The 18,824-nt window shown below is 41.6% G+C and overlaps 1 non-coding gene across 1 annotated transcript; it reads left to right on the forward strand.

Moving 5' to 3' along the window:
• Positions 1-5,295: 5,295 nt before the first annotated feature.
• On the forward strand, positions 5,296-5,431 carry LOC113879320. Its single transcript, XR_003507290.1, has one exon. It is a non-coding gene; the product is annotated as a small nucleolar RNA SNORA43 (small nucleolar RNA).
• Positions 5,432-18,824: the final 13,393 nt, after the last annotated feature.

Consider the following 18,824-nt stretch of genomic DNA (forward strand, 5'->3'; position numbering starts at 1 on the left):
ATACAGCCTTGACATACTCCTTTTCCTATTTGGAACCAGTCTGTTGTTCCATGTCCAGTTCTAGCTGTTGCTTCCTGACCTGCATATAGGTTTCTCAAGAGGCAGGTCAGGTGGTCTGGTATTCCCATCTCTTTCAGAAAATTCCACAGTTTATTGTGATCCACACAGTCAAAGGCTTTGAGATAGTCAATAAAGCAGAACTAGATAGTGACTGGTTAATACACCCTTAACTGGCTTTCCCTCCCCCTGCCACACTGCCCCACTTCCCCATCAGTATCTCTTCCAAATAAATCGCTTTCATTTAAATCTTTGGTCAGGTTAAGTCCCAATAAATTGTAAGGGGGGAAATTTAAAGTTCCACTAGAAAAGGGAAAAGGTAAGACTGGAAAGCACTAGAAAGTCAACCAATGGATGACCACTCTAGTCATTACTATCGCCTCTCTTTAAATTAATTAATAAGTCAACTATGCTTTCTCCCACAGTTCGGTTAAACAGACAAGAGCACAGCATTGACTGGCCGATCAGGAAGCACATAAATGGATTTCATTCTTGCTATTCCCTCCCCTACTTGTTGTGTTTCTTTTCACAAGTAATTTCTCTTCATTACCCTGCAAATTCCTACTTAATGAAGACTGTGAATGATGATCCTTGTCCTTAGAGAGTATAAACCCAGGAAAGTAGAGCATGGTATAAGGTAGATCCACCTTAAACCTCTTCCCAAGTGGTCTTTTGCTGAAAGTGTCAGATGGGCATATTCAACATCATTCCCCATCACTCAGTTCCAGAAGACAACATTCAACGTTAGAGAATATTAAAGATCCAAGTCAGAAAGATCATGACCTCTGGAGTATTCTCCACCATCTGGAAACCAACGACTTTTATTTAATAAACTAACTTAAAAATACAATTTACTGATGAATGAGAGAGTAGCACTGAAATATATACATTACTGTATGAAAAAGAGATAGCCCGTGAGAATTTGCTGTATGATACAGGGAGCTCAAATCTGGTGCTCTGTGACAACCTAGAGGAGTGGGATGGGCTGGGAGGTGGCAGGGAGGTTCAAGAGTTGGGGGACACATATATCAGTTCAGATCAGTTCCGTTGCTCACTCGTGTCCGACTCTTTGCGACCCCATGGAATGCAGCACGCCAGGTTTCCCTGTCCATCACCAACTCCGGGAGCTTGCTCAGACTCATGCACATTGAGTCGCTGGTGCTGCCTAATCCTCTCATCCTCTGCTACCCCCTTCTCTTTTTGCCTTTAGTCTTTTCAACATCAGGGTCTTTTCCAATGAGTAGGCTCTACATATCAGGTGCCAAAGTATGGGAATTTCAGCTTCAGCATCAGTCCTTCCAATGAATATTCAGGACTGACTTCCTTTAGGATTGACTGGTTTGATCTCCTTGCAGTCCAAAGGACTCCTATGGCTGATTAATGCCGATGAATGGCAGAAATCAACCCAACATTGTAAAGCAATCATCCTCTAGTTTAAAAAAATAAACTTTAAAGAGATACAATTTATTTATCATTTATACATTTTGAAGATTTTTTTCCAGCTTTATTGAGATATAATTGATACATACTGCTATTATGTAAATTTAAAGTATACAACATGCTGACTTGATACATTGTATACATTATAAAAGCGATTCTCTCACAGCAGTAGCTAACATGTCTGGGTCACTAATCATCCGAGAAATGCAAATCAAAAGCACCATGAGATATCACCTCACACCTGTTAGAATGACTAGTATCAAAAAGACAAGGGACACAAGTGTGGGTTAGGATGTGGAGAAAAGGGAACCCTTGTGCACTGTTGGTGGGAATGAAAACTGGTACAGCCACTATGGGAAACATATGGAGGCTCCTCAAAAAATTAAAAATTGAGTTGCTATCCGATTCAACAATCCTACTTCTGGGTATACATCCAAATGAATTAAAATCAAGATCTCACAGAAACATCTGCAGTCCCATGTCCACTACAGCATTATTTACAATAACCAAGATACGGGAACAACCTAAAGGCCCATCAATGGATGAATGGATTAAGAAGATGAAGTATGCAGATACAACATAGTATTTTTCAGCCCTGATATAGAAGGAAGCTATTTGCAACAGCCTGGATGAACCATGAGAGTGTTATGTAAAGTGAAATAAGTCAGAGAAAGACAAATACTGTATGGTCTTACTTATATGTGGAATGTAATAAAGCCAAACACAGAGAAACAGAGAGTAGGTCAGTGATTATCAGAGTCAGCAGGGGAAGAGGAGGTGAGGTTGGAGAGCTATTGGCCAAAGGGTACCAATTTCCAGTTATAAGATTAACAAGTTCTGGGGATACAATGTACAGCATGGTGGTTATCACTAATGGGTGTATTATATTCTTAATTGTTGCTAGAAGAGTAAATCTTATATGCTCTCACCACAAAAAAAGAATTGGTAATAAAAACACAATCTGAACTATTCTGGAAGAGCTCAGAAATGGTTTCTCTAATGAGGTAATGAGGTCATTCTAGCTGAACTCCCTGCACGAGCAGCATATCTAGTAAGTTTTCTCCAATCTCTTCCGGATCATTCTGCCATTGCCCTGGGATGGTAGAGAAACAATCCATGGGAAAAGCCACCCTGTGTTGGAGACACAGCAAGCAGAGGCGATGCGTCACAAGGGTTGCAGGATTCAGCCTTCCAATTCTCCTTTGTTTTCTGAGTATAAGCAGATGTTAGAGACTCGTCTCATTATCTTGGGATACTGTATAATATTATTATGGTGTCAGGCTATTAGAGGCTACAAACACTATATAACAACAGCTTTAATTGAGGCTTAGAGCTGCATTGTAAATATGTAACCTTACTTGGGGGTGTTTGCAAATGCTTTCTGGAAACAGTTAAAAAAGATGTTTTCAATTGTTCAACAACAGCTTTCTCTGCCAAGATCAAGTAAAAGCTTCTGAAGATATGGGCACCATAAACACATTTCTTAAGACTTCGATTTTTTTTTTTCCCCAGAAGCACAGCAAATCTGTGAGCCAGAAAGCCTCATGCATGCCACTTCCTGGACTGTTCCAGGCGAAAACTAATGAAACACTGCAAAAGTGACACTCAGATCTACTGTGATCTCACAGCCACAGAATTCCACTCTTCCTTTGAAGTTACTTTACTATGATAATAATTATCTGTCCATGAGTCTGGTCCTGGCACTGGCCTGTCCCCAGGGATGGAGATGTGGGTGCATGCAACAACAGCCCACCTTCAGCAAGGAAGCTCCTGACACAGAAGGCTAACCATCAGTCTTACCTGTCGTACTTGTCACCATACATACAAAGTGACCGGTCTTGAGCTCCTCGGAGTATTACAGCTCTCAAACATTTGGTGGAGGCACATTATGATTCCGACATATAGGATAAAAGACAGAAAAACCTGGGTCATATGAGATTGGTTCCAAGCAGAAACTGTTAAACACACACACACACACACACACACACACACACACACACACACACAGCCTGAGTCTCCTTTACTGGACAGAGTAAAAGAAAACAGAAACTGAACATTTTGAAATGTACATTCAGAACAGAATACTGAGTCCAGAGGCAAATTATCCAGGCTGTAGATTATGCAGGCTACTTGGTCCAAAGTCTGATACCAAAGAATTGGTATCTGACTCCAGTGGGTTTTCTTTTTCTATGACTTGTTAGCATGTGCACAAGAAAGGGACAAGTTTAGCATTTTGTTGCTTGTTGGTGACAATGATCTAAAGTGTAAGGACAGATGACCAACAGGCACCTGAAAAGATGCTGAACATCACTAATGATTAGGAAATTGCAAAGTACAATGAAATAGTTTTGTGCGCCTCACACTGGTCAGAATGGCCATCATCAAAAAGTCTACAAATAATAAGTGCTGAAGAGGGTGTGGAGAAAAAGGAACCCTCATACACTGTTGATGAGAATGAAAATTGGTGCAGCCACTATGGAGAACTGTAGGAAAGTTCCTAAAAAACTAAAACCGAAGGTACCATATGTTCCAGCAATCCCATTCTTCAGCATATATCTAGAAAAGACAAAAGCTCTAATTCAAAAAGATAGATGCACATCAATGTTCACAGAAGCACTATTTATAGGAGCCAAGACATTGAAGCAACCTAAACATCCATCAACAGAAGAATGGGTAAGAAAAGATGTAGTACTTATATACAATGGAATATTACTCAGGCGTAAAAAAGAATGAAATAATACCATTTGTACCAATATGGCTGGAGCTATAGATTATCATACTAATTGAAGTAAGTCAAAGAAAGACAAATATCATGATATCATTTATATATGGAATCTAAGATAATGATATAAATGAACTTATTTACAAGACAGAAACAGACTCAGAGACCTAGAAAATAAACTTACAGTTGCCAAAGAGGAAAGGGTTGTTATTGTTGTTCAGCTGCTCAGTTGTGTCTGACTCTCTGCAGCCCCATGGACTGCAGCATGCTGAGCTTCCCTGTCCTTCACTATCTCTCGGAGTTTGCTCAAACTCATGTTCATTGAGTTGATGATGCATCCAACCATCTAATCCTCTGTCGCCCCCTTCTCCTCCCACCCTCAATCTTTCCCAGCATCAGGGTCTTTTTCAATGAGCGGGTTGCTCACATTAGGTGACAAAAGCACTGGAGCTTCAGCTTCAGCACCATCCTTCCAATGAATAGTCAGGGTTGATTTCCTTTAGGATTGACTGGTTTGACCTCCTTGCAGTCCAAGGGACTCTCAAGAGTCTTCTCCTTGATAAAATGAGTTCAAAAGCATCAGTTCTTCAGTGCTCAGTCTTCTTTATGGTCCAACTCTCACATCCACACATGGAGGGGGGTGATAAATTAGGAGTTTGGGATTAAAAGATGTACACCATTATATACAAAGTAGATAAATAACAAGGACCTACTGTATATAGCACAGGAAACTATATTCAATATCTTATAATAATCTATAATGGAAAAGAATCTGAAAGAGAACATATACATAGATATATGTGTTCAGTTCAGTCGCTGAGTTGTGTCCGACTCAGCGACCCCATGAACCACAGCACGCCAGGCCTCCCTGTCCATCACCAACTCCCGGAGTTCACCCACACCCATGTCCATCGAGTCGATGATGCCATCCAGCCATCTCATCCTCTGTCGTCCCCTCTCCTGCCGCCAATCCCTCCCAGCATCAGGGTCTTTGTATGTATATAAAAAACTGAATCACCTTGCTATGCAGCTGAAACTGCACCGCATTGTAAACCAACTGTACTTCAGCGGCTCCGCAGATACTGGACCTGCCAACATCATCAGAGCAGCTGCTCTGCTGCCCCTGTGACACTGGGGCAGAGAGGAAGCAACTATTTCTATACTCAGTGCTCATAACAGTGAGTGCTAAGTGCGGTTTATAGCCAGACATTGCTGAGAGAAAGAAAAACTAACACAAAATTTTAAAAATCTATACTTCAATTAAAAAAATCATAAAATTTTTAAAAAGCATGAATGCTCGTCCAGATTGAGATGTGCTATTTAAGATTAAATTCACATTGGATTTAATATAAAAATGTAAAATATTCATTAATTATTTTTATGTCAATTGAATGTTGAAGTGATCATATTTTGAAGATACTGGAATAAGTAAAATAAGTTATTAATATTAAAACTAAAAAAAGTTGTATGGAAAACCCAAGGAGTGAGGGATTATAAAATCTTGATAATAAAGACCCTGGAGTCTAGAATTTAGGATCATTGTATTATTATTATCTTTCTAAAGAAATTAACAGTGAACAATGACTGGAGGCTATGTTTAAATAACTTATTCCATTATAACCCCTCAGCAGGGGGTGGGGAACAAGCGAGAGCTAAATATTAGTTATTATCATATAACTATGCAGCAGGAGCTATAAACAACAGTATTTGCCATGAAATTACTATTTACCTAAATAAAACTGTACTGCTTTGAAAAATCTATACTACAAATACCGTAAGTTCCTTTAAGGGTATTCTCTCACTCTATCCTTGAACCTAGAAATAAGTCTGGTTTAATGAAATGTTTACTGTATTAAATAGATGAGATTTAGCCAGTGTGGTTTTCATTTATCTTCCTTTTCTATGACCAAAACTGAAGTACATAAACAGGATTTTACTGGAAAAGTACCTTTGGCAAGAAAAAGGGGATACCCAACATTTGTGTGGTGCACATTTTCTCTGTCACATTCCTTTCTTCCCAGTTAATATTACTTAGGTTTCTAAATTAATTTTTTCTAATTCTCCTTGAGGCACAAAACTTAAATTTGGACCAAAAGCAAGCCAAGATGGATGAGATATCATGGCAATATTTTTTTTTCAATAGTGATTATAAACATGGCCAGACTGAGGTTCATAATCTTGGCTCTGCCACAGACTATGATACTGCACAAGATTCTTACCTTCTCTGAGCCTTGGTAGCCACATCTACTAAATGAGTGTGATATTATCAGCTTCACAAGAGTTATTGAAGGGATAGAGAGAGATCATTTGTGCTTATATTTGTCACTAATACAGCCATGTAGTATTTTACTCAGAGAAGGCAATGGCAACCCACTCCAGTACTCTTGCCTGGAAAATCCCATGGACGGAGGAGCCTGGTGGGCTGCAGTCCATGGGGTCACTCAGAGTCGGGCACAACTGAGAGACTTCACTTTCACTTTTCACTTTCATGCATTGGAGAAGGAAATGGCAACCCACTCCAGTGTTCTTGCCTGGAGAATTCCAGGGACAGGGGAGCCTGGTGGGCTGCTGTCTATGGGGTCGCACAGAGTTGGACACGACTGAATCGATTTAGCAGCAGCAGCATTTTACTTAACATGGTGAATAGTTCCAAACACTACTATAAGTGAAATAAATTTAAAAACTAGGATTTGAACCCCAGGCAGTCTGGTTCTGAATCCTAGAGCTTCAGTCACTGTTCTGAGCAGCTTCCATATATACATATGCACTCAAACGGGGAAATATAAACAGTAGTGATTATTGCTACAATTAAGATTATATCTGCTAGCTATCGCTGTATAACAAATTGTCTCAAAGGACAGTGGCTTAAAGTAACTATAATTTAGTATTTCTCACTAGTCTATATGTCAGTGGGTAGTTTTGCTGATCTGGCTCATGCTTGGCTGATTTTGGCTAGACTTTCTTATGAGTCTATGGACAGCTCACAGATTGGCTAGAGGCTGACTGGTCTTGGATAGTTGACACTGGTCAGGTGACCTGAATCTTTCCTATGCATATTTTACAATCTTTTAGTGGGCTAGCATTGGTCATGTTCTCAAGGTTATGGCAGAGATTCAACAGCAAAACTGAATCCAGTGCACACTTCACACCACATTTATTAATATCCCATTGGCCAAAGCAAGTCATGTGGCTGACCACAGAGTCAAGAGCTGGAACAAAATGCCCCTCCCCAAATAGGAGGAGTGGAAACTTGGGGCTTTCAATGCAATCCATTGCAGAAATACTCAGAATCACAGGGGCAGCAGAATTAAACCTGAAAATGAATTATTTAAACAATATGCTATCAAAAATCTACATGAAACCATGAATAATAAATATACCTAAAATTGTCTTAAGATTTATAAAACACAATATTAAGTTAAATTATTAACATTTGATTAGGACTCCAACATAAGTGTTACCACATGCATTTTTACATATAACTCTCATAATATATCAGAGAAGACAGGGCAGAGTTTCAGGAGCCAACTTCCCTTCGGTTATTTTTACAACGCAGATTATACTAGTGAAAACTGGCAAATTTTGTAATAGCATACCTTATTAAGAGGGAGCAAACTGGTTATAATGAGAATCAACTGTATTGATCATAATGATGGTTGTGATGGCTTCAAATTCAATTTGTAAAATACTTCATCAAAGAATTTCAATGTGGTATTTCTGGGTTAAAAGCCAAGATAGTGTTTTATGATACTAGGTAAAATGATTTTGCTGTTAACATAAGTATAGCTCTAAAATACACAGTAGAGCCTTTGTATTTGTGTAGATGGCATTTAGAGATAAGAATAATCATAACGCTATTTCTCCTGTATAGCAAAAGGAGATATAATATACATACTCTGAGCAAGAGGAAGATTCTTCAACAAGAAATATTTGAATGTGTGGTGTAGACACCACTTATAAGATGCATAGGCTTGAATAAACTACTTACCCTCTCTGTGCCTTAGCGTTCTCATCTGTAAAAGGGAAGTAATAATAGTGCTTATTTCACAGGGCTGTTAAGAATCCACCAAGTTTGTCCTTTCTTTTCATGATTATTCTTGAGTTAGTATTTGTTGAAATAATAATTAAAATAAGAATAAATATATTCTTGAAATTTTTCATTATTCTCTTAATTTCCATATGAATTATATGACTGATTTTTCAATTTCTACAGCATTGTACTTTTTTTTTTAATTAAAAAAAAATTCTGGCCATGCCAAGTGGCTTATAGGATCTTAGTTCCCCAACCACAGATCGAACTGGTGTCCCCTGCAGTACAAGGGTAAGGTCCTAACCACTGGACTGCCAGGGTATTCCCTTAGTCCCTTTGATTAAGCAAATTATATACAGAATTTGGGCTTTCCAGGTGGTTCAGTGGTAAAGAATCCACCTGTCAATGCAGGAGATGTGCATTTGATCCCTGGGTCAGGATGAGCCCATGGAGGAGGGTATGGTAACCCATTCCAATATCCTTCCCTGGAGAATCCCATGGACAGAGGAGCCTGGAGAGGACACAGTCCATGGGGTCACAGAGAGAAAGACACAATTGAGCTGCACAAGCATGAGCACGTATATAGAATTTAAATGAACCAAATTGTATTTGCATTTTACAGAATCTAAAGCCTCCAATTAAGATGTGCAGATGGGAGTTTTCCATTTATCAGCCATCTTCTGTGGAGGTACAATATCATTGCCTAACTTTGCTGCTGCTACTGCTGCTAAGTCGCTTCAGTCATGTCCGACTCTTGGCGACCTCATAGACGGCAGCCCACGAGGCTCCCCCGTCCCTGGGATTCTCCAGGCAAGAACACTGGTGTGGGTTGCCATTTCCTTCTCCAATGCATGAAAGTGAAAAGTGAAAGTGAAGTCTCTCAGTCGTGTCCGACTCTTAGTGACCCCATGGACTACACCCTACCAGGCTCCTCCATCCATGGGATTTTCCAGGCAAGAGTACTGGAGTGGGGCGCCTAGCTTTAGGGGACACTAAATAACCAAACTAAAGGGAAAGGGATGAAGAGTTTCAGAGAACTGAGTAATCAGGTACTTTCTAGATACTATGGAAATGCCTAGGATTATGATGGGCTCAGAAATGATGGGAGTTGAAGGGTCATAGGAGAATTGAGAGAGGTGATGTAATCAAGAAGGACATGGTTTACATGGAGACCACAGGAATCAAACAATTCCTACAATGCCACCCTATGCCATTCAGTTAGGTTCCCTTTCCATACACTTCCCTCCAGGATTTTTAAACTCAACCTATCGGAGGATTTTCTCTTGGTTAATAAACCTCTAGACAGTAATGGAAAATAATGTCTGCCTTATAATAAATGTTTGTTAGAACATATTTGCAGAGTATACTGTAGTAGCAATGCATGGATTGTAGCCTACCAGGCTTCCTCTGTCCATGGGATTCTCCAGGCAAGAATACTGGAGTGGGTTACCATTTCCTTCTCCAGGGGATCTTCCCGACCCAGGGATCGAACCCAGGTCTCCCGCATGGGAGGCAGACGATTTAATCTCTGAGCCACCAGGGAAGCCCTAGATAGTAATGGAAAATAATGTCTGCCTTATAATAAATGTTTGCTAGAACATATTTGCAGAGTATACTATAGTAGCCCTCCTTTTCTAAGATTATATGCGATGCATGAAAAAGTACTATAGAAACTCTAACACATATGAGGCAAGACCAAGAACAAAGGCACTTTGAGAATTCGTGTGGCACCTATTCAGAGAAGGCGATGGCACCCCACTCCAGTACTCTTGCCCAGAAAAATCCCATGGACAGAGGAGCCTGGTGGGCTGCAGTCTATGGGGTCGCCAAGAGTCGGAGACGACTGAGTGACTTCACTTTCACTTTTCACTTTTATGCATTGGAAAAGGAAATGGCAACCCACTCCAGTGTTCTTGCCTAGAGAATCCCAGGGACAGGGGAGCCTGGTGGGCTGCCGTCTATGGGGTCGCCAAGAGTCGGACACGACTGAAGTGACTTAGCAGCAACAGCAGCAGCAGCATGGCACCTATTTGCTTTAGACAGAAGAGTAAACTTGTCAGCAAGTCATTAAGAAAAAGCACCACTGGAATGAAACTTTGCTCTAAGCATTTGTTATTACTTTAAAAATACTCAAAAGGTTACCTAGAACCCAGCAAACTGTATGGGCTGGAAAGTTTCCATTCTCACTTATAAGGACCGAAGTATAAGTGAGGCATCCAATCTTCAGCTAACAGTTACTTTGCACAGAAAGTCCCTTACCAATACTTGTTGCTTAAGGGGGCTAGTCCAATTTGATGAAAGTCTGAATGAGAAAATATTTTGATAAAGTTGTTTGATAGAAACATATGGTAAGATACAGTAAAATGTTTTTTTCAAGCAATGAATCTGTTATCTTCTTTAAGTATAATTTATAATTAGTCTATTATGTATAACAGTCCCATTCGGTTGCTCAGTGTGTCCAACTCTTTGCGACCCCATGGACTGCAGCACGCCAGGCTTTCCTGTCCATCACCAACTCCCAGAGCTTGCTCAAACTCATGTCCATCAAGTTGGTGATGCCATCCAACCATCTAGTCCTCTGTCATCCCCTTCTCCTCCTGCTTTCAATCTTTTCCAGCAACAGGGTCTTTTCTATATGCAAAGGCATTAAACTTATGTCACTGGAAGAATCCTCCTAATGTTTGTTTGTTTGCTTGCTTACCTGCTTTTTTTTTCTTCTTTCAAGTAACCTCAACAAGGCTCAGATGGTAAAGAATCTGCCTGCAATGCAGGAGACCCGAGTTCAATCCCTGGATGCGGAAGAGCCCCTGGAGAAGGGAATGGCTCCCCACTCCAGTATTCTTGCCTGGAAAATTCCATGGACAGAGGAGCCTAGCGGGCTACAGTCCATGGAACTGCAAAGTGTTGGACAGGACTGAGTGACTAACACAATCTCAACATTTCTTCTGGGATCTATTTGTATGTATCCATTTGCATAGAGTTCTAAGTGGTTGTATTGTTTGCTGGGTTGATTTTTTTTTTTTTCAGTATGTTTTGGTAAGAAAGTAAATAAACCCAGCCCATGTCTGTTTTATTCTGAATTCCCTAATCAGTTCAGTTCAGTTTAGTCGCTCAGTCATGTCCAACTCTTTGCGACCCCATGAATCGCAGCACGCCAGGCCTCCCTGTCCATCACCAACTCCCAGAGTCCACTCAAACTCACGTCCATTGAGTCGATGATGCCATCCAGCCATCTCATCCTCTGTCATCCCCTTCTCCTCCTGCCCCCAATCCCTCCAGGATCAGAGTCTTTTCCAATGGGTCAACTCTTTGCATGAGGTGGCCAAAGTACTGGAGTTTCAGTAGCATCATTCCTTAATTCCCTTATGCTACTTCTGCTAAGTCACTTCAGTCGTGTCCGACTCTGTGCAACCCCATAGACGGCAGCCCAGGAGGCTCCCCCGTCCCTGGGATTCTCCAGGCAAGAACATTGGAGTGGGTTGCCATTTCCTTCTCCAATGCATGAAAGTGAAAAAGTGAAAGTGAAGTCGCTGAGTCTTGTCTGACTCTTAGCGACCCCATGGACTGCAGCCCACCAGGCTCCTCCTTCCATGGGATTTTCCAGGCAAGAGTGCTGGAGTGGGGTGCCATTGCCTTCTCCTAATTCCCTTATAGTGGGATCCAAATGAAAGACATTGTACCTTCATAAAACGTCTCTGACAGTGAGCCTCAGGTGTGGTTCTGGAATAAAGGCAGGACACAGAAAACAGTGAGAAGAAGGGAGGGGAAAAGGGAGGGAGGATGGGAAAGATACAGCCAGCCAGTATTGCATGCTTTTGGAAGCTCCAACTTGGACTTGAGTCACACATCCCAGGGAAAGAAAACCTCACGGCTCCAAACACATAGGAACCACTTCAGTCATTCATATATATTCAAGAAACACTTATGGAGAAGCTAATATTCACCAAGTACTGACTGTGCACTGGAAAAAAATACCAAAAGTAGTATTATCATGGCCCCAGGGGCCATAGTATAGCAAGGAATATGAACAAAGAAACCAGTCACAGCAATAAGTAAGGTAATCCTACTTGTTCTAACAAACCACCACCCCCCAAATCTCTGTGACAGATGTTTATTTCCTGCTTATGTAACAATATGATGCAGGCTTCCTGATGAGTTGGCAGCTATCAAACGTGAATTCAAAGACTAAGGTTTATTCCATCTTGTGGCTTCAGCACCATCATCATTTGATCTCCAAAATTATATTAAGAACACAAATTACTGGACTTCCCTGGGGTGCAATGGATAAGAATCCACCTGCCAAAGGAGGGGACATGCATTCAATCCCTGGTCTGGGAAAATTGCTCATGCTGTGGAACAACTAATCTCGTGTGCCACAACTACCCAGCCTTATGTCACAATTACCAAGGCTGTGTGCCCCAACTTCCAAGCCCACCAGTTGCAACTACTCAAGCCCACATGCTCTAGGGCCCGAGAACTCAAGTACTGAGCCTGTGTTGCATGCCTAGGGCCTGTGTTCAGCAGCAGGAGAATCCACTGCAATGAGAAGCCCTCATACCGGGACTAAGAGCAGCCCCCGCTTGCCACAACTAGAGCAAGCCTGCACACAGCAACAAAGACACAGCACAACCGTAAATAAATGTTTTAAAAATACAAATTTCCAACATCAAGAATAAAAGAAACATTATCACCACAAATCCAAAATGACAAACAGCTAAGAAATTAACATTATGCAAATTTTTATGCCCACAAATTCTGTGACTTGGATGAAATGAGCAAATTCTTGAAAAATACATCTTACCAATGCTGAGGCAAAATGAAGTAAAAATTCTAAATAGTCCTATAGCTATTCAATAGATTGAATTTATCATTTAAAACTTTGCCACAAATAAAACCTGAGACTTCGATAGTTTCTCTGGTGAATTCTATCAAATATTTATGGAAGAAGTAATTACAGCACTATACCAACTCTTTTAGACAATAGAGGGGGAGGGAATGCTCCCCAACAAATTTTATGAGGCCAGCATAACCTGAATACTTTAAATAAAGACAACACAACAAAAGAAAATTACAAAATTTCACTGGGCATCATCTCCCTTTCAGCCAGTTGGAACGGAAAACCAGTAAAGATGATTTCATGTGAAAAGTTTCTCTTGTAAGCCAGGCCTGTATATGGAATGCACCACATCCACTCATATTCCTTGAGAAGTTAATAATATAACATGTAAGGAAAACATACACAGACCACCGGTCCAGCACATGGACAACCCTGTGGCTGGTGAAATGAGGGAATGAATGAATGAACCAGCAGTTAGCTAACAATGTAAATAAGCTCTCTTAAAATTGCCTCTACCTAGTTCCAGATGATGGAGAAGGCAATGGCACCCCACTCCAGTACTTTTGCCTGGGGAATCCCGTGGACAGAGGAGCCTGGTAGGCTGCAGTCCATGGGGTCGCTAGAGTCGGACACGACTGAGCGACTTTACTTTCACTTTTCACTTTCATGCATTGGAGAAGGAAATGGCAACCCACTCCAGTGTTCTTGCCTGGAGAATCCCAGGGACGGGGGAGCCTGGTGGGCTGCTGTCTCTGGGGTCGCACAGAGTCAGACACGACTGAAGCGACTTAGCAGCAGCAGTTCCAGATGAAGTAGTAATTACTGCACCAACAGTAATGGTTTACAAGTCACTAATGGGCCCTGGTTCAGAGCTAACTTGTGGCTAGAACACTGGGTATGTATTTGCTTTCTGTGGGACTTGGCGGTCAGCCTGACCTAGCATTAAATGTCTCAGTTCCAATTGTACGTGAAGCTAGTGGGATTCTTCTGTAGTCACTTAACCTTCCACCACCTCAATTCGTTTTCTTTGGAGAGACGGGTCCATGGGAATAGAGGGAGTGGGGCAAGTCCAGAAATCTATCCTGCTGATTTTTATGGCAAACACTGTGTGGTCTCTCTATATATATGAAAAGTTGGTAAATTTGTTTTAAAAGATAGGAGACTTGTCTTGTTTCAGTGGACACCACATGCCTCCCCGACTCAGCTCTCTTCCACTTTCCGAGATGGGGAAACAGTGGAAACAGTGGCAGATTTTATTTTCGGGGGCTCCAAAATCACTGCAGATGGTGACTGCAGCCATGAAATTAAAAGATGCTTACTCCTTGGAAGGAAAGTTATGACCAACCTAGACAGCATATTAAAAAGCACAGACATTATTTTGTCTACAAAGGTCCGTCTAGTCAAGGCTATGGTTTTTCCAGTAGTCATTTACGGATGTGAGAGTTGGACTTATAAAGAAGCCTGAGCGCCAAAGAATTGATGCTTTTGAACTGTGGTGTTGAAGAAGACTCTTGAGAGTCCCTTGGACTGCAAGGAGATCCAACCAGTGCATCCTAAAGATCAGTCCTGGGTGTTTGTTGGAAGGACTGATGCTGAAGCTGAAACTCCAATACTTTGGCCACCTGATGCAAAAAGCTGACTCATTTAAAAAGACCCTGATGCTGGGAAAGATTGAAGCAAGGGGGAGAAGGGGATGACAGAGGATGAGATGGTTGGATGGCATCACCAACTCAATGGACATGGGTTTGGGTAGACTCCGGCAGTTGGTAATGGACAGGGAGGCCTGGCATGCTGCAGTTCATGGGGTCACAAATAGTCAGACACGACTGAGCAACTGAATTGAACTGTTTTTCCTTATTTCCTTTCTCTATCCTAATTATTTTTCTTTGCTTACTTCCTGACCTACCACAAAATATCCTGATTTTCTCTAAAGAGCTGAAGGGGACATAGGCTTTCTGGAGATTTCTGAGCATGGCTTCAATACAGATTGTCATTCTCTGAAAATCAAGATAATGGTTTCCTTCAAACAGCAGCAGCAACACTTGGAGAAGAGGTATATTACTGTGGCGAAGAAATAGGAAAGCCCTGGCTGTGGAACCAATGCAGAGTACAGTGACACCGTCCACGTCCTCACACCTCCTTTATAATTTCCTCAGTCCCCCAACTGCATCTTCAAGCATAATGAGTAAGGATTTCCACTGGTATTCCCCATCTACCACCATCACCACCTCTACCCTCCACATCTCTCTGGGTCACAGCTTCCCTGAGCTCACTTCCACCATCCAGAAGAATTATGGAGCATCTTTATGAAGCCCCTGAAAGAGCCCAGTGTTTCTCATGATGTATTCTGCATATAAGTTAAATAAGCAGGGTGTCAATATACAGCCGTGACATACTCCTTTTCCTATTTGAAACCAGTCTGTTGTTCCGTGCTCATGAGAAGAGTTGACTCATTGGAAAAGACTCTGATGCTGGGAGGGATTGGGGACAGGAGGAAAAGGGGACGACAGAGGATGAGATGGCTGGATGGCATCACTGACTCGATGGACGTGAGTTTGAGTGAACCCTGGGAGTTGGTGATGGATAGGGAGGCCTGGCGTGCTGCGATTCATGGGGTTGCAAAGAGTCGGACACGACTGAGAGACTGAACTGAACTGAACTGAAAGAGTCCAGCATGGCAGCAGAACACTACCCTTTCAGCCACCCCTGACATTTCATCCTGGCCTGAGTTTACCTTCGTAAGATACCCTACATTCAAAACCAACAGTTAAGCACTGAACTTGTGTTTTATTGTTTCTAATGTATATTACCCTGGAGAGGGAAATGGCAACCCACTCCAGTATTCTTGCCTGGTTAATCCCGTGGACAGAGGAGCCTAGTGGGCTATGGTCCATGGGGTTGCAGAGAGTCAGACACGACTGATCGACTAACAATGTATATTAGGTTCTTCTGCCCAGATAAATTTTAAGATCCTTGGGGGCAAGGCATGTCTAAAGCTGCTTTGGCACTTCTATAGGCCCTCACACAGCCTTTCACGTCATAGATCCTCAATTAATGATTTGATTTAAACCAAATGAGGTGCAATCACTGATTAAAAAGCAAACATCCTTAAGAAAGACAATAGTAGAAGCTTGTTGGGTCATTATTACCTGCATTTGCATGGTGTTTCTTGTAACAGTGTTTGGATTGGGGCTGACAGTGAGAGAGGAAAACTCAGTATTGAGAAGAAGGGGTTGGCAAAAAGGGAGACCCTCCCCAAGTGGAGGAAATGGAAAATCGAGGGAAGTTGGAACTATTTTTATACTGATAGGACTATCAGAGTTCAGAGAAAAAATGGTTCCACAGTGACCAGAGTGGTCAGAAAAGATTTTGTGGAAAAAAGGAGGACCACTTGAAGGAATACGATTTTCTTAGAAAAGTCAGACAGCTTTTCCTGCCGGGAGAACAGACTCAGCAAAGGAATCATGATAGAGTTTGATAAGTCAGGGCCTTGAAGAGATGGTGTTGACTTACGCCAAGAATGTTCAGGGGCTGTGGGAGGCATGGTTGGGATAGTTGCTGTGAGGTCCATTTATGGGGAACTTTGAAAGTCAGACATGGTGAGTAGGAAGCCATGATAGGTTCTTAAGCTAGCGAAGGTCCTGGTGAAAGTGTTATTCAGGGATGTAGAGCAGGTTACAGTCCCAATGTTCTCTACATTCTAATACGGTAACCAGGTAATGTAACCAATGCCTCAGTGTGGTACCCTAATATCTTCCTCCTGCTAAATGGCTGTGCTTCTAGAAAAGTCAATCTAATGAGAACTTCAGGCACCATGGCAATCTTTGGACAAGATATATTTATTTGGAGTATCTCAAATTTCAGATTATGGACAGCTTTCTTTTGGATCCATATTTAAACCTGACTCTAGGCTCTGAGTATAAGGCAAGCGACTTTCTGTAGTTGTTTAGTCACCAAGTCGTGTCTGACTCTTTGCGACCCCATGGACTATATATAGCCTGCCAGGCTCCTCTGTTCATGGGATTTCCCAGGCAAGAATACCAGAGCTGGACTGGGTTACCATTTCCTTCTCCAGGGGATGTTCCTGACCCGGGGATCAAACTTGCATCTATCTTACATGCAGGTGAAGGCTGAGATTCCCTAATGGGGAGGATAAAGGGCAGGTATATGGGGCCACAAGGGTAACAGGTATTTGTAGCTATTTCTCCTTTAGACCAGTGCTTCTAGAACTTTAATGTACATACACATCACCTGGGAATAATGTTAAAATGCAGATTCTAATTCAGTTGGTCTGAGATAGAGTCTAAGCTCTATTTCTAACAAAAACCTGGTTGGTGCTCATTGTCACAAGTCTATGGGCCATACCTTAAACAGTAAGGATCTGACCACCATCATTAATAGTAAGCCTACAGTACATGCAAATGAACTCCAACCAAAGACTGAGCCTGGCAAAATAGTCTTGGGACCCCACGACCACCTTCTCTATCTCCTCCCTCACCACTTCACCAACTCCAGCATCTCAGTCACCTCCACTCTCACCATCATCTCCATAACCACCACCATCACCTTTATTATCGTCTCCATCACCATCACCACCACCTCCAATAACACTACCATAGACTTCACCCCCACCATTTCCATCACTTTCACTAGCACCACTACCATCTCTACCACCTCAATATTGCCCATCTTAAATCATCAAAATTACTTATATGACAGATCATTTATTTATCCAACTAGATTCTTCTTGGACACCCAAGAGATGATTTGACCAATAGATATGAAATCAAAGACTGTGATCTCTAACCAAACAATAATGATAAGAACTGACGATTGGCAGTTCATCAAGCACAGTCACGACAGCAGGAAATATCAGCTTCTTCTGATAGAAATAGCTAAAGCACAGAAGGAGATCTAACAGTAAGGCAAATCTTAATGATAGTGAAATGGTTGTCAAAAGGCATCTGCCAAAATCGCACCTTCACATCGGCATGCTTTGGACGTGTAGCAGAGCTCATACATTTGGAAGGTGAAAAAGGTAAGGAGGTAAGCTTAGCTCACAGCTGAACCAGGTAACTCCTCTGCTACGTAAAATTAAGAACAGAAAACTGGGATTTCTTTCCTACTCTCTCTTTAGTCCCTAAGAAGATCTCTGAGAGGGGCTGCCAAGTGTGCTTAACCTCTGTGTCCACCAAACTCTAATCCCTGGCAAACATAATTTTTATTCTAAAAATGAGAAATCCGCCCAAGTAGTAGCAGCCGGAAGTTCAAAACCATCTGTACTGCTAGGTAAACACGATCTGTACACACGACGTGGGTAGTGGTGAGTTCTTCTTCTCAGCTTCTGAAACGAGAAAGCCTAGGAAGGCAGCAACTCAGCCCAGCCCATGTGAACCTTCTGGGGTTCAACCAGAAGTGATTACAACCAAGTTCTCTAATTGCTTGTGTGTTTTATTAAGTAGATCCCATTTGAGTCTAAAATCACATGCGATGTTTAAATGTTATTGCTGTAAGCTATACAAAACTATAATCTTTCAGTAAAGAAAAAAAAAGATGCTGTCAAATACGAGATATGAAATGAGATCGTTCTTCTTTGCGGGACAGATGTTTTTTTTGGCTCTTCGGTATAATACATTCCATATTAGAGTTTCTTTCTAACCAAATGCTAGGAATAGCACATGCTTGCATAAAGTGCACCAGAACCATTATCAAGAAAACTTCTTTTTATTAACACTGAC

The sequence above is a fragment of the Bos indicus x Bos taurus genome, chromosome 20 (assembly GCF_003369695.1).
Source record: "Bos indicus x Bos taurus breed Angus x Brahman F1 hybrid chromosome 20, Bos_hybrid_MaternalHap_v2.0, whole genome shotgun sequence".
Classification (NCBI taxonomy): domain Eukaryota; kingdom Metazoa; phylum Chordata; class Mammalia; order Artiodactyla; family Bovidae; genus Bos; species Bos indicus x Bos taurus.